Below are 16,407 nucleotides of genomic sequence, written 5' to 3'. Positions count from 1 at the left end.
TAATTCCAAGAGCATCTCCCATTATTCAAATCATAAGAATAATACTTATCAACTTCCAAATAATTAGTTTACAATTTCCTTAAAACACTTCAAGGAAAATCATTTATAATCTTCATTGATTTTAAGTAAAATCAATCTCATTAATTATTTAATTCCACTAAACACTTATTAATATCTTTTAAAAAAAAAAATTTACCTCATTTAAAAATCTATTTACTTGACTACTAATTAATTACACTTCTTCTACTATTAACTAATCTTAATTAAATTTAATTTAATTAGATTAGTAAATAATTCATAATAAGATTCTATTTTAATTCGAACCCAAACCTGAATCAATTTTCAAATCTTGATTATATTAAGAGAAGATTGCAACAATATTTTTAATTCCCATAACTCGATGAAACAATATGCATGCCCAAATTCCAAATTACAAAATTAAAGATTCATTCATAGAGAATTATTTACACACATAATAGACACGATGAAGATAGGAAAAGAAAGAGCACAATAAAATATGTAAAATAATAATGGGTGCCTACTTGGACACTGATGCTAATTCACTACACCTTAGAAAATTGTACAGAAGCTCCTCCTCTTAGAACCTTCTCCTTTCCAAAAATTCCTTCCTTCTCCAGCATTCGTAATTCCTCCAAGAACCGAAACCCCCAAGTGACTAGAATTGCTTGTAAAAGCATATGAGCATGTAGAAGCATATGAGCTTCTTGAATGCATGTAAGCTTGTCCATACACACTAGAAGAGCCTCTATATAAAGGCCTCTAATAAGCATCTAGAATGTGTATAGAAAGAACTAGGAGATAAGCATGACAACTAAGCACGTAACTTCCACGATAAGAAGATAGATATGATGAGGTCTCTAGAATGTTGTAGACACCATGCGCTCAAATAATGTGCTAACTCCTAAGTGTAGACAACACGTGCATAATTAGAGTGCAAACTCTTGTGTTGTCAACATGACAACTCCCAAGAACTCGCATACTCCTATGTGAATAAATATTAAAATAATACACATTAATTTATTAAATTTCCTTATTTAATATTCATTTGACTCCTTTTTAAATTAATTTATTAATTTTAAATCTCATGCACTCACTTTATTAAATCCACTTGTTTTATCTTAATATATTTTAATCACATGCACAAATCATGTGATCTAGAATCTTTTAATAATTTTAATATCTTTTCCACTTTTAAATTTATTTTTGAAACTTAATTGATAAAATATTTATTAACTTAATTAATATTATTATTTAAAATTTATTTAAAAATGAACTCTAAATATATATTATTATTAAATTAAATTAATATTATCACATTCCAAATCTAAACTTATAACTTTTATCTCCAAATTTAATTATTTTTATTTAATTAATTTTCTAATTAATTAAATAAAATAAATATTTAAATATCATATTAATTTTCCATTAAATTAAACCATTAATTAAATCTTTTAATTAGGCTTAATTAATAGAAAAATACACCAAAGACTCATAAAGTAAAATACGAAAAACCCATCATAGCAAAACACATACAAAATCAAACCAACAGGGTTAATATCATGAATTACGTCATCCAACGTATTTGAAGGGTACCTGACTCAGATACTTGTCCTAATTTTCAATTAGGACAAATGGCTTAAAGGGTTAGAATTTGGACTTGAGAATTTATCTCCCCTCTCTTACCATTGAGATAATGCAATAGGGTATGCTCATCCTAAAAATTCAAGGAACTCAATACCCAGTACTTGCAACCTACATAAAATTCACACATGTACATACACAATATATACTAAGCTAAACAAGCAATGGCAGGAACTGGTGCATAATGTAGATCTTGACTAGTAGGTGACTACAACTCCCTTCCTTAACCACATCAGAAATGCCATATAGAAATAAACAAACACGCACACCATACACATGCAGTAGGAGGTAAGTATCCATAAGAAAACACAAATAGAATAAACCATCTATCTAATCATCATTAATAACTAAAATCACTTGAATAATCATCATGCATATATGAACTATAAAGTAGCAAGTAATCTCATCATATAATAAACTGAATCTAAAACAATATCTAATAATCTCAAAATAATGTTACTAATAATCATCAACATAAAACTAGCCCTAAAAGAGTTTGACAATGATAGTAAAAATGCGAACTAGGGGCAGGCACTACAATAGGTTTAGGGGGAAAATGGGTAAAGGTAAAAGGAGTATAGGGGAATTAGGTATGGATTCCCCTAGTTTGACTAAAAGGAAGATGTGTAAGGTTAATTATTTGGTGGTTGTGTCAAAATCTGAAGAAGAAAGTGAATATGAAGAAGAGAAAGAAGTGACAAAGGGGAAGAAGATAGTGGAGTTGGATGTAGAAAATTTAGAGTAAGTTGAAAATTATGAATTAGTGGAAAGATTTTTTGGGGGCAGTAATGTCTCAAATTCCTCTCATTCTCTGTGTTCGATGCTAAATGGGATGAGTTATCTTGTGGCATTAAAATAAAAGGAAGTTCAGGCTAATCAAGATAAGATAAGTTCTCTTGTAGTGATCAAAGAAAAAGAAATTTAGATCCCTGAGTAGAATGTGATGATGACGAGCCAAGATAAGCCATTTGGGTTGTTGACTATGATGAATCAATCAAACCTGATTTGTTCATCTCTCCAAGAAAATAATGAAGGTATGAAAACTAAAGGCATGTCTCGTGACCTAAGAAAAATGAAAAAGGGGAGAAATATATCTGAAAGAAAAAAGACATGAGAAATGAAAGGATTCCAATATTGCAAGTGGTTGATGAGGAGTTCAATGTCATGCTTATGGAGGAAGAGATAAATGACCTGGTCCTTGACCCTACTCATGGTTTTTTATAAACTACAAAAGCAAGTTTCCCTCTACTCTCTTAGACTAGATAATTGGACATTTCATTACCTCAAAATAATGAATTTAAAATACATATCACTTGAAGAAAAAATTTGAGGAGATAAAGAGGAAAATCATGGGAAGGAGGAGGAGGTAGAAAATAAGGGAAACAAGAACATGATCAAAGAAATGAAGAGTAAAGTTGAAAAAAATGGAAAATGTAACAAGAGATTTTTTGAATAGATGCCTTGGTTTTCTTGAAGCTACCATAGAATGTTTGAATAGGGTGTTGGATATCTTAGAATGAGGTGCTAGCACTCAACATTGTAGCCCCAATTTTGAGTACCATTGAGAGAATTAAGCCCTATAAATGCTTTTGGATGAGTTTGTACCTAGCTGTCCATTTGAGACCTAAGAGGTGTTTAATGCTTCTAGCACCTTCCAATCAGTGTGGCCATGTGTTTCATGATGTTAAATTCATATTCTGATCTATTTTGTGAAGTCTTGTTTTGAGCAATTGTCAAATCTGCATTTTCACCTATGTCAAATAGCGACGAGAAGTTGTGTTTGCATTTGAATATCTTGCACCCAGCAATGTTTCATGACTCACTACCTTGGGAGTTTCTAGTGCCCATACCTAAGAACATATGTTTTAGATTTTGAGTCATTTCAAATCTATTTGACTAGGTTTCAAACCCCTCAAAATTGGTAATTTATTGTTTTCATGCATTTGAATATTGTGCAAAGTTTTGGAAAGCCCTATTTGACGAGTTATACATTTTGACTAGTTGAACTAAATGAGAAAATTCCTTTTGCATTGCATTTTAGAGGTCAGAGAATTTCTATGTTTCAAGTTTGAGCTTATGATAAATCCATTTGATCAGTTTTTAAACGAGATTCCAAATGCAATTTCTAGTATTTTACTGGTGTCAAGAAATACAGATTAATTAGTACCCCTGTTCGTGATGTCATAACTTGAAATTAGTGATAGGTGAGATCAAATAGATTGTACCACTATTTTGTACTCTGAAAATACTTTAAGTGTGCCAATTTTCAAATCTTGACAAATTGGTTTGCACACTTTCCCAAGTCCATTTAATTTGCAAACACTGCTTTTCTATCATTGTTTCCAATCTGCAAAACCTGAGTAGCCTACTTTGACTACTTTCCAAATGCATCTTGTTATTCATCACCAACCCAAATTGTATATCCATATTATCCTCATGACAATGAATGAACATCCTAGTTTTTGTGCCCCCATGTGTCAGTTTGCATAGCTTTTGAAGCCAAAACCAAACACATTTTCCTAATTTTTGACATGTTTGTTTGCAGTTGATTTTGAGTAAGAAATTTTGGAGGTTGATATCTTTTGATGCTGATCTTTTCATTAGACAAGATTTCATGGGGTAAAAGTATGCAGAACAGAGAATCAGTATGTTTGATTTCAGAGCTCAGTCAGAGGTTCACATCAGTTTTTAAGGCCAATTAAAGGACCTCCTAGCACAAAGTTGATAGTTTGCAAAAGGATGTAAAATGAGCATCAAATTAATTTTCAGTGGTTGAATTTGTTTCAATTCAGTTCAAGAAGGTTGATGGATAAGTTTGAGAATTCAATTACTTGGACACAATTTTTTTTATAGCCAGATTCTCTTAGGGATCCGATTGAATTCATAGGCCTAATAAAGCAGTATAAGTTTCAAATATGCTTAAAAAGAAGAGTAATTTTCTAAACAAGAGAGCATGAATTTGATAAAAGTATATGAATATGTTGGCTTCCAAAGAGATTTGTTGTATCTTGAGTCTTAAGTCAAACCTTTGTAGTGAAATCCAGAATCATTGGCATTAGAATATTAAGGATATTTTATGATCAAAATGTGAACGGTAATTCATTAGAATTTGTGTTTTAGTGGATTAGTGTGTCTAAAAGTTTTGAAGGAAATGCAGTACCTCACATTATGTATAAAGTTTCATGGGCATGCACATGAACACTTCATTATTGGAAATCAAGGGGGCATGAGGACTTGTACATGCATTCAAATAGTAGAAAAGTTTGACTTCATTTTGACATCATTGGAGACTCTTAGAATTCTTTTGTGCTTGCACAAGATGAAGGAATAATTTTTGATATTGCAAACAGGTCACCTATTCCTTTAGGACCCTCATTTTTTATCAATACTAGTGGGGACAGTTTAGAGAGGCTAAGAGGTTGCATAGAGTATGAGAAGCTAAAGCTTGTGATTGATTCAATAGGCTTGCCTTTTATGTATAGATCAATGACTTATCCTTACAATGACACTCACTACTACATTTAACCTCATTTTTCAACCAAAGTTTTTGACCATTCACTAAATAAGTTTAATTTAGTCAGAATGTTAAGGCAAAAAATTTCTTTTTTTAACATGTAAGCCCCGTGTTGGTCGAAATTTTGACCAACATAGGGCCTATGCATGAAAAATGAAAAAAATATTTCTCACTTTCATTTTGTCTTTCCCACATGTGGGTTTTCTGTATTACAATAGATCAATTTGCGTTGGATGTTAGGAGATAGCAAGCCTATTAAGACAGCCATTTCACTTGATAAAATGCTCTTCAAATTTTCCACAACACTAGCTTTGAGCTCGTGAATCCATCTAATTCACGCCCATTTAGTTTTTCACTTTTTTCCAAGCTCTTGAATCCCTTTGGAGTAACCCATTTTCGTTTGCTTCAGCTTTTGAATCTGTTTGTTGCAAACCCATTTCATATCTTCAGGCTTCTAAATCCTTTTGTGTGTTGGTGGTTTTCTATTTGGTGATTTGCATTTGCTTCATTATGTCATGGGCAGGTTCCAGTACAGATTTAATGAATCTTGATTTGAAAGTTCATTTTTCTAGGTAGTGATAACTCAGTGGGTGTGGCACATGATGTTTTTAATACGTTCTTCAGTGAAACTAGTGTAGGGAAGCATGTTCCCATAGTCATGTTTATAGATTTGGAACCAACTATTATCAATGAGGTCCAAACTAGGGGCTATCGACAACTTTTTCATCCCAAGCAGCTGATCTCTAGAAAGGAAGATGCTACCAACAATTTTTCTTGTGGTCATTATACAGGTAAGAAAAGGAAACTGTGGTACCATATTCTTCTGTTATTTTAAATGAATGTTGTGCTTTACGGGTTGGCTTTAAGTGATTTAGGGTTAGCTTGGATCACATTGTTAAGATTTACATTACTACCCAGGTCATGTGGATTTTTTCCTTGAATTTAAATATTAAAGTTTTTTTTTCCTTTTTTCAAAAAAATATTCTGTGATGCGTATGAGATCCTGCACTTTTGTGAAATGTGGCAAGTTTGGATCTATACATATAGATGGCAAAGAATAGAATGCACTTCATTATGTTCAGATCATAACCTTGGTCACAAATCATTATGAAATTGTAATTTTATATGTACTCAAAGGTTGCATTGTGACTTAGTTCCTTCCCTAGAACTTAGGAAGTTTTGGATTGCCCATGACTCTTTTGATTGGATGTCTCTCTTTGGCATTAGCTCAAATTTTGCATCTGAATCCCTATTGCCCTTACCCACATTTTATGTTCTACTAATTTCTTGATATTTCCCTATGGAAACATGTTGTTGCCCTAAAAAATTGACATGTCTTTGGTTATGGTTTACTGCACCAAGATCTTGATGACATATTACTCTAGTTACGTTGAAGGCATCCCTTTACTGAAGTTGTCGATCTAAGTTTTCCAATCTACGGTTCATATTGTACAAGAGGACAACAAGACGATCAAAGTCATCATGATCATTGAATATTTTGAACCTTAAATGTTTCATTTTGACTTGAATTTTGAGATTCACTATTACCCACTATTATTACTGCCTTTTTATCTGCCACCATCAAGTTGTCAGAGAGTCTTGATAGATATCAATGTCTTCCACATACCGACATTTTTACTTTGACATATACAATGATATCAATGTCTTCAAGGAATTGGAGTACTCAATTTTTTATGTTTATTTTGCTAAAAGAAAAAATGAGGATCTATTAAGAAAGGTGACACCTCTTGCGAGTAGATATCCAGCACATAGTCATTAGATCCATCCATGTCTTGGATGCAGTCACAGATCAGTTCATATTTGGAATCCTTTTTCGCTGTTAGACCTAGGAGCGAGTCACAAATAAATTCATACTAGGAGTGCTTTGTCATCATCCTTCTTTTCACATTCATTGTGTCTTTTGGTGTGTGTTGTGTCTACTTCCACATTTTTTAGTAGCATTTCTATCACGCTTCCCAACAAATTCTCCATCCATATGTGACAAGTGCAATAGTGTCCCTTCATAATCAAGATGTTGTGATTGATAAAGATTGGTACCCTTTGGAGTTGCATAGATGACAATGGAGCCACGATGATACTTAGAGCTTAGATTGGAGATGAGATAGCTCAAGTGATATGCTCGGGCCATGAGAGTGTAAAGGGTGAGTGAAAGTCTATAAACGTAAAGAAGATTGGAATGCTCACCACTATTACGAGGTATTAATTAAAGAAATTAATTAATATATTCATCAATTAATTAATTAATCTTTCAAATGGTTCTATGGCTAATAGAAAATTGACATGTCGCACAGGAAGTGGTTAAAGTGAAAATAAAATCAAATTTAGAAGCTTCAAACACACATGATGAAAGAATTGAATTATTAAAAGTTTTTATATAGTTTTAGCTATATAAATGTTTTTAAATTTTTCATTTTAATGCAAAGCCATAGCTTTAGACTTAAATTTTCAAACTGCTATTAGAGGGGCAATTTTTGTCACGAATAGGCACTATAATATACCATTAGAACTGGGAGAAGATGAATTTTCTAGATTTGGGGTTAGTTTTTAAGCAGGTCTTCACTAGTTCAAGTTATAAGAAATTTTTTTTTTTCTAGGGCATTCTTAGTGGAATGAGAAAAATTCATCATAGAGCATCAGAATCAGTTGGAAAAAAAAAATTGATGTTTGTTGAAGCTTAAAATGAATTCTGGAAATGTTTTCACCCTTCTAGGGTTCATTTTTTACCAAATTTTGCCTTTTTCTTGTTCCAGATCAAGCATCAAATCAGTTACTTTTTCATTCATATATTTTAGTTATTTTGTGCTTTTGGAGGCAAAATTGATTGAAGATTTCATACGCAAGTTGAGGGGAGAGATTACAAAGATATTTTTCACTTGTTGAGAAGGTTTTCCAAGTGCACACATGTCATATGTAATCAGAGCTAGGAATTCACTCTTCTCCCATATCTTTATTTCTCTTCTTCATTGTAAGGTCAGCTCTAGTCTTTGGAGAAAAATCACTGACCGCTCTGATACCATGTTTTTTGTTCTAGTTTTGATGTGTTTCCATATTGTGATACCACATTTCCTTCAAAAAATTTCTCTTGTATGAACAGTAGTAGGAAGATAAATAGAGATAGTTCATATCTATTAGGTGTTTGTTTATTTTAAATTTAGGCATATGAATGTATTATTTTAAGAAAATCAATATAAAGAACAACAAGTGTTTGAGTTTGAGTTTTAGATCTTGTCTCCTTTCTCAGTGAATTTTCAATGTTTTATGATCTTTGAACAAAGAGCCTAGGTCATAGTTGCAGTCCCAAAAGGTTGTATGTTGTTTCATTGTTGCTTATAACTCAAGGGGTTATGTAAATGCTTTAGGGAAATCAATAAGGTTGCAAGTTTACTAATGAGGATACCAGGTAAGAATGAGATTTAGATTGAACATAGATGTCTATTTACAAGGTGAATGGATAGATCAGATATCTAAAGATACGAATATGTCTCAGGTACTAGCAAGTATGTATTTGATTCATAGAACTGCCCAATTCATAAGGCATTGATTAGTTATAAGATCACTTCCTCATGCTACTGCATATTAGTGGTTTTCTATTAAATTCAAATCTTTTTAATCAAATCAATTTAGTATTTCATGTTTTGTAGTGCACTGAAAGGGATTAACCCTCACATAGCTTATGGTTTCATAGGTTATGATTTGTAGCTATTTCATTCCTATGTCATTGCATAAGTATTGAAGATTAAAGTGGTTTTCATTTTTAGTAAACAGGTTTAGATTTATGTTTAAATTGCACTGGTACCATATCTCAGAACCTCAAGTTTGACCTGCCAAGGTCTTGCAGAGCTTGGAGTGAAGAAGGAGTTATTCCATATAGTTGGCCGAAGACTGTAGTCAACTGTATCCATCATAGGAATTTGCTAGCCTTAAATGCATTTGTTTGGTTTCTTGGTTATTTTCAAAACTATTAAATCAACAGCCAAGAAAATGGTGACTCTACTGGGGAATGTATTGAATCTCTGTAATGGACAAATCTTGAGAATTTGAAGAGGATTCAATACATCAGGAAGATTTTGCTACAGCAACAGGGTTGTGAGGTTTTCTTGATATCCTTGCTAACTTTTGTGCTCCCTAGTAATCTTTATTCTCTTATAGTAGTAGTTCTCAAATTGGACAAAAATTGTGTTGAGAAATGAGTATGCCTTCAATTAGCTTAATTTGGTGTGAGCTATTGTTGTAATTTTAGAGTCAAGAAAGTTATGTTTCAACTTTGTTTAGACGTTTCAAATTCAAGATAAATTTGAAGAGGTTTCTTCTATCTGTTGTTGTTTCAAATCAGTTTGTAGTATCCTTAAGAATAATGTAATTCATGTCTCACTTAATGTGAGTGGTGACTTGAAGTTAATCTATGTACCATTGCAGTTCTATACATGAATTGTGATTAGTTGCTACAAGAGAAGAGCAGATTCGAACAGGTTGAAACATTCAAAAGTTGGTATGATTTGTAATCTGCTGGTTCAAAAGATTCAGTAAAGAATTGATAAAATTTTGGGTCTACTATTGTAAGTAGTGGACAGGGAACTTTCAGCCATCCAGATCTTGAGGTATTTTATTTCCATGTATTATCTTTTCAAGAAAATTGGTTGTTAAGAGGTAGTGTTCTCCATCAAGTGAGTTTTAGCACTAAGAGGAGGAGAAGAGTGATAAGTTTCATACAGTTCATTGGATTGAGTTTTATTTGTTGTTTTTAAGTTTGTGAAGTGTACTTGAAAAGAGTTATTTGGTAGAAGGTTGTATAGATCTACTACAAATTGTGAATCTGAGTTTTGTATCTTTGAAGAATGTCAAGTTTCATTTCATATAGTATGCAGCCTGTCAATAAAATTCTTAAATCTATTTCTACCAAGAGATATATGCCATTAAGTTTCAATGGAATTCATTGTTTCTCAGATGTCATACCTAATGATGTTAGAAATAAATTGCCTGAGTTTAGTGGGAACCATCTTGTTTCAACTAGTCATCATATTGAGTTGTTCAGTGGTTTGATGATTGACTATGAGATTTCTCATGAAGACGTGCACATGAAGTTATTTGTTCAAACTTTGGAAGATGATGCTAGAGATAGGTTTTCTTTTTCACCAACATGTTCTATTTCATTGTGGGGTGAGTTTCATTATGCCTTCATGGAGTAATTTGGAGATAGGGTAAGCATATCTAATTCTTATGATAAGCTCTTGATGATTCACGTTGAGAATGGTGAAATTTTTTCTCAATTTAACATCAGATTTGCAAGAGTTTTGAATGAGATCCATGAGAGTTATAGACCTGATGATCAAATGTGTTTAGCTATTTACTTTGATGCATTTGACAAGAAAATGAATTATCTACTAAGGGATAAAGAACCATAGGAATTATATTAGGCTTTTATGACCGCTAGGGATATTAAAAATAATTTGAAGTATGGATTGATTAGAGATCATTTTTCTATGAATGATTGCCAGTATAATAGTTATGAAAGAAAAGTAGAACATAGTGTTGACACTTTAATTCCAAATCAAAATATCAACACCCTTGCTATAATGTATAATCAGGTTGAAATTTTAAATCAGGATGTGTGTGTAGAGAAGAATGAGTCTATTGCAAATGAAGACACATATGTTCATGATGCTATGATAGTAGGATGTATTTTAGACATTGATAGGGTTCAACATTATGTTGATTTTATGAATCAAGGTTTAGTTATAGTAGTAAGTTCTTCACATGATAATCATATGTGTGATGATGTAACTAACACTTCAAAATTTGAGGTTGTTCCACCTAGGTCTTAGTCTTGTGCAAGTGAGGGAGTTGAGGGTTATCTCTTTGATTATAAGTTTGATGTTGCTGATCTGGCATGCCATGGAGAGATAACACAAGATGGAGAGTGTGAGTCACATTTATCTCAGTCACAGTTAGAAGAACAGAGCACATATGTTTCTAATGTTTCAGTAGTAGGTGGTAAGGTGGATTCACTTGATCAGTTAGATATGCAAGAAATGATTTATCTTATTCATAGGTTACATCATGTTGAGATTGTTATAAAATTGAAAGTTGAAATACATTCATATCAATGTGAGAATGAAGAAGTTGAAAGTCATGTTTCAAGTGATGACAATAAAGTTGCTGATCTGATGTATTATGAAGAAGCCTCATGTGAAGATAATGATGAGAGAGGTTGCTCAAGTTAAGAAGAAGACAATTCTAGTATATGTTCGGTTTCATATGATTTTGATGCTGATTGGGAAGAAAAAAGTAATGATGGAAGTGAACATTCATTTGAAGGTGAAGGTATGAATTCTTTTTCTGAATCTAAAAAAGAAAGTGCATCTCATTTTTTGCATTATACAAATAAGTTAATCAATGAAGAATTTGAAAATGATTTGTCCTCAAGGTATGAAGATAAAGAAATGTTGAATTTAGTTGATGCTAATGAATTTGAATTTGACGATTTCAGTGAAGGGTTGTCAAGTGCTTTTACATTAGACTATAAAACTCCAACATGTAGTGAGGTGTTTAGAAATGATTCAGGGTCTATCCAAAATGGTTATCTTACGAAAGATGATGAAGAGAATATAATTATGGACACTATATGTTTGGTAGAAGAAATAGAAAGTGAGTCTTCATATAGTTATGACTTTTCTTCATACACTTAAATTCTCCATGAGGATGAAATGGGTACTAAATTTAAAGTATATACTAATGCCTTATATGATGAAGGTTGCAATGATGAACAACCCATATTTTCTCCAAATGTTCAAAGAGGATCCCTGCATGGAGTTATTAATCCATTATTTGAAGAAAACATGGAAGTTTCAAATTAAGTTGAGCTATATGCAAATGTTGATACACTATCATACTATTGTAACAAATTAGAATATTGTTGTTCCATTTGTAATGTTGAAATTTTTAAAAAAGCTGCATTTTGTGAGCTTGAAGATGAGGTGTTTGATGTAGTTGTCTTTGAAGAGAAACCGACACTTCATAGTACATTTTATGATGATTTATATGAGGCAAAGACTAATCAACATTTTAATTTTGAAGATACATAAGAAGGTTATGAAGTGATTTTAGATTTTGATGATAATGTTATGTATGAATATAAATCTAATTGCTCATTTGAGATCCAACTGGCAACATTTGAGGAGATGCAAAGTCAAGGTATGAGCGATATATATAACTCATTTGATGAGGTTGAGTATAAGGCCTTTGTATTTCCATTTGATGATGTTCATGAGTCAGTTTCTAAAGATTAGTTTTAGTTTGATGTTAATTTTCATAAGCATGCTAATTTTCCTTTTCATAGTAGGCTAGAGTTTGAAGTTATGCCAATTTTTTTCATGCACTATGAAAGTAATGGTGATGATTTTGTTTTGCTAATTAAAGAAATTCATGATGCTAATCTGATTAGTGAAATTAATATGAATGATAGTAATAGTTTACCTCATGCACATTTAGATGAAAATCCGATTTATGATAGGGGTAAAGGTTTTTGTTGAACTTCAGTGGCTCGAGGCCATCGTGTGTACATAGTAGGAGTAGTTTTCTTTCTTTCAATAAAGTTGTTCAAGAGAAAGTTTTTTCTTGTTAGGTGTGTAGTCTTCTTCTCCCAGAGATCTAAATCCTTGCCATGCCCATAAGGGACATGTATCCCCAAACATAGCCACCACTGGCGCTCAAAATTGTAGCCCCAATTTTGAGTACCATAGAGAGAATTAAGCTCTATAAATGCTTTTTGATGAGTTTGTACTTGGCTATCCATTTGAGACCCAAGAGGTGTTTAATGCTTCTAGCACCTTCCATTCAGTGTGTCCATGTGTTTGATGAAGTTAAATTGACATTTGGAGCTATTTTGTGAAGTCCTATTTTGAGCAATTGTCAAATCTACATTTTCACCTAAGTGTCAAACAATGATAGGAAGCTATGTTTGCATCTGGATATCTTGCACCTAGTAATGTTGAATGACTCACTACTTTGGAAGTGTCTAGAGTCCATATCTTAGAAGCTATATTTCAGATTTTGAATCATTTCAAATCCGTTTGACTAGGTTTCAAACCCCTCAAAGTTGGTAGTTTACTATTTTCATGCATTTGAATATTGTGCAAAATTCTAAAAAGCCTTGTTTGATGAGTTATAACTTTTGACCAGTTAATCTAAATGAGAAAATCACTATTGCATTGCATTTTAGAGGTTAGATACTTTCTATGTTTCAAGTTTGAGCTTATGAGGAGTCCACTTGGCAAGTTTTCAAACGAGATTCCAAATGTAATTTCTTGTTTTTTACTAGTGTCAAGAAATGTTGATTGATTAGTACCTCTATTGATGATGTCATAACTTGAAATCAATGAGAGATGAGATCAAATAGATTGTACCACTATGTTGTACTCAAAAAATACTTTAAGTGTGCCAATTTTCAAATCTTGACAAATCTGTTTCCACACTTTCCCAGGTCCATTTCATGTGCAAAAACCGCTTTTCTGTCATTGTTTCCAATCTACAAAATTTGAGTAGCCCAGTTTGACCACTTGCCAAATGCGTCGTGTTATGCATCATGAGTCCAAATTGCAAATCCATATTCTCCTCATGATAGTCAACCAATGTCCTAGTTTTTGTGCCTCGAAGTGTCAATTTGCCTAGTTTTTGAAGCCAAAGCCAAATGCATTTTCCATATTTTTGACATGTTTGTTTGCAAGTGATTTTGAGTAAGCAACTTTGGAGGTCGATCTCTTTTGACTCTAATTTTTTCATTAGACGAGATTTGACTGGGTAAAAGTGTGTGGAACAAAGAATCAATATGTTTGATTTTAGAGCTCGACTAGAGGTTCGGATCAGTTTTTAAGGCCAATCAAAGGACCTCCTAGCACAAAGTTGATAGTTTGCAAAAAGATGTAAAATGAGCTTCCAATTCATTTTCAGTGGTTGAATTTGTTTCAATTTAGTTCAAGAAGGTTGATGGATAAGTTTGAGGATTTTGTTACTTGGAAACAAAATCCTTTTAAGCTAGATCTGCTTTGGGATCCGATTGAATTCACAAGCCTAATAAAGCAGTATAAGTTTCAAATATGTTTAAGAAGTAGAGAAATTGTCTTAACAAAAGAGAATGGCTTTGATAAAAGTATATCAATACATTGGCCACCAAAGACTTTTGTTGTATCTTGAGTCTTAAGTCAAACCTTTGCAGTGAAATCCAGAACCATTGACATTAGAATATGAATGATATTTTATGATCAAAATGTGAACGATAATTCATTAGAATTTGTGTTTCAATGGACTAGTGTGTCTAAAAGTTTTGAAGGAAATGCATTACCTCATATTATATATGTAGTATCATGGACATCCACACATGGACACTCCATTATTGTAAGTCAAGTGGGCATGAGGACTTGCACATGCATTAAAATAGCAGAAAAGTTTGACTTCATTTTGAAACCATTGGAGACTCTTAGAATTCTTTTGTGCTTGCAAAAGAAGAAGGAATAATTTTTGATATTGCAAAAGGGTCACCTATTCCTTCAGAACTCTCATTTTTTCTCAATACCAGTGGGGACAATTTAGAGAGGTTAAGAGGTTACATAGAGTATGAGAAGCTAAAGCTTGTGATTGATTCGACAGGCCTACCTTCTATGCATAGATCAATGAATGATCCTTATAGTGATAGTCATTTCAGTGATGATGGCTTCATGGAAAATGAGAGAGCATTCAATCTATCCATTCCTAAAGAGGGAAAAGAGAGGATGCTTTCAATTTTTACAAATTTGGATATTGAAGACCGTGTGTTGGAAATAAAAATGCAAAATTTTCAGAAGTATCAGAACATGTGTAAAAAGCCAAATATTTCTTCCTACAATAGGACAATTTAAATGTCCACTTCTTGCTACAAAATGATTTCAAATTATGCTGGTTGCAGATCATGGGCATTCTAAAGCACCATGGTAAACATAACACAACTAAGAAAAAAAGAATACTCCACGCGCGGGAAGAGCCAATTTGGAGCAAGGGAGCTGTTAGAGGAAGCCAATTAGATGAATGAAGCCATAGCCTTCCTACAAAGAAAAACAAAGTATAGAAGATTATGAAGCCGTGGGGGTAAAGACGTGGATAGATGGGTTATTTGATGTCATTTCAATGCACATGATAGGATAAGAAAGCTACAAGGTTTCTAAAATATAGATGAAGCCGCAGGTCAAAGACAGGGAGATCACTTCTAAAAGTTTTGTCCCATATTCTTTGTCTAAGAAGGTTATTTTCACTTCAAATATATGAGTACAATCTATTTAACAGCTTTCAAAGATATCCTAGCTCAAGGACTCATGCTTCATATGTGGTGGGGCTTGCAGGCTCAAAAGTCCAACTATTTTGACTCGTAGGAGCGAAGGATGGTTTTAAGGCTTCTACAGTATTATGACCATCGTATGATTGGGAGCACCATGTCGAGAGGATTATGCCCATATGAAATAAGGCCCAGCATATGGGCATATATGTTTTTTATAAAAGCTCTAGGGATACGCTCAGGCCGTGAGAGCATAAAGGCATTTCAAGCTCGTATGCACGTAAAGGTAATATTAAAGGATTTTGATGCTACAAGAATGATGGGATTAATATATTAATGAAGAATGAGATTAATATAGATTAATATATTAATTTGTAAGAGCATAAAGGGTGAGTGAAAGTGTATGAATGTAAAGAAGATTGGAATGCTCTCCAGTGTTACAAGGGATTAATTAATTAATGTTTCAAATGGTGCTATGGCCACTAGAAAATTGACGTGTGGCAAGGGGAGTTGTTAAAGTGAAAATCAAATCAAATTTAGAAGCTTCAAATGCACATGATGAAAGATGAAAATTATTAAAAGTATTTATATAGTTTTAACTATATAACTTTTTTTTAAAATTTCATTTTAATTGAAAGCCATAGCTCAAGACTGAATTTTTCAAATTGCTACTAGAGGGGAAATTTTTGTCTAGAATAGGCACTATAATATACCATTGGAACTGGGAGAAGATGTGTTTTTTAGATTTGGGGTCAGTTTTTGAGCAGGTCTTCACCAGTTCGAGTTATAAGCAATTTTTGTGTTTTTCGGGGCATTCTCAGTGGACTAAGCATAACTCATAATAGAGTGTCAAAATCAATTGGGGAAAAAACATTGATGTTTGTTGAAACTTAAAATGAATTCTGGAAAT

Source organism: Cupressus sempervirens, chromosome 1, assembly GCF_028749045.1.
Source record: "Cupressus sempervirens isolate cs-2001-9-10 chromosome 1, ASM2874904v1, whole genome shotgun sequence".
Classification (NCBI taxonomy): Eukaryota; Viridiplantae; Streptophyta; class Pinopsida; order Cupressales; family Cupressaceae; genus Cupressus; species Cupressus sempervirens.
This window is presented reverse-complemented; position numbering follows the sequence as displayed.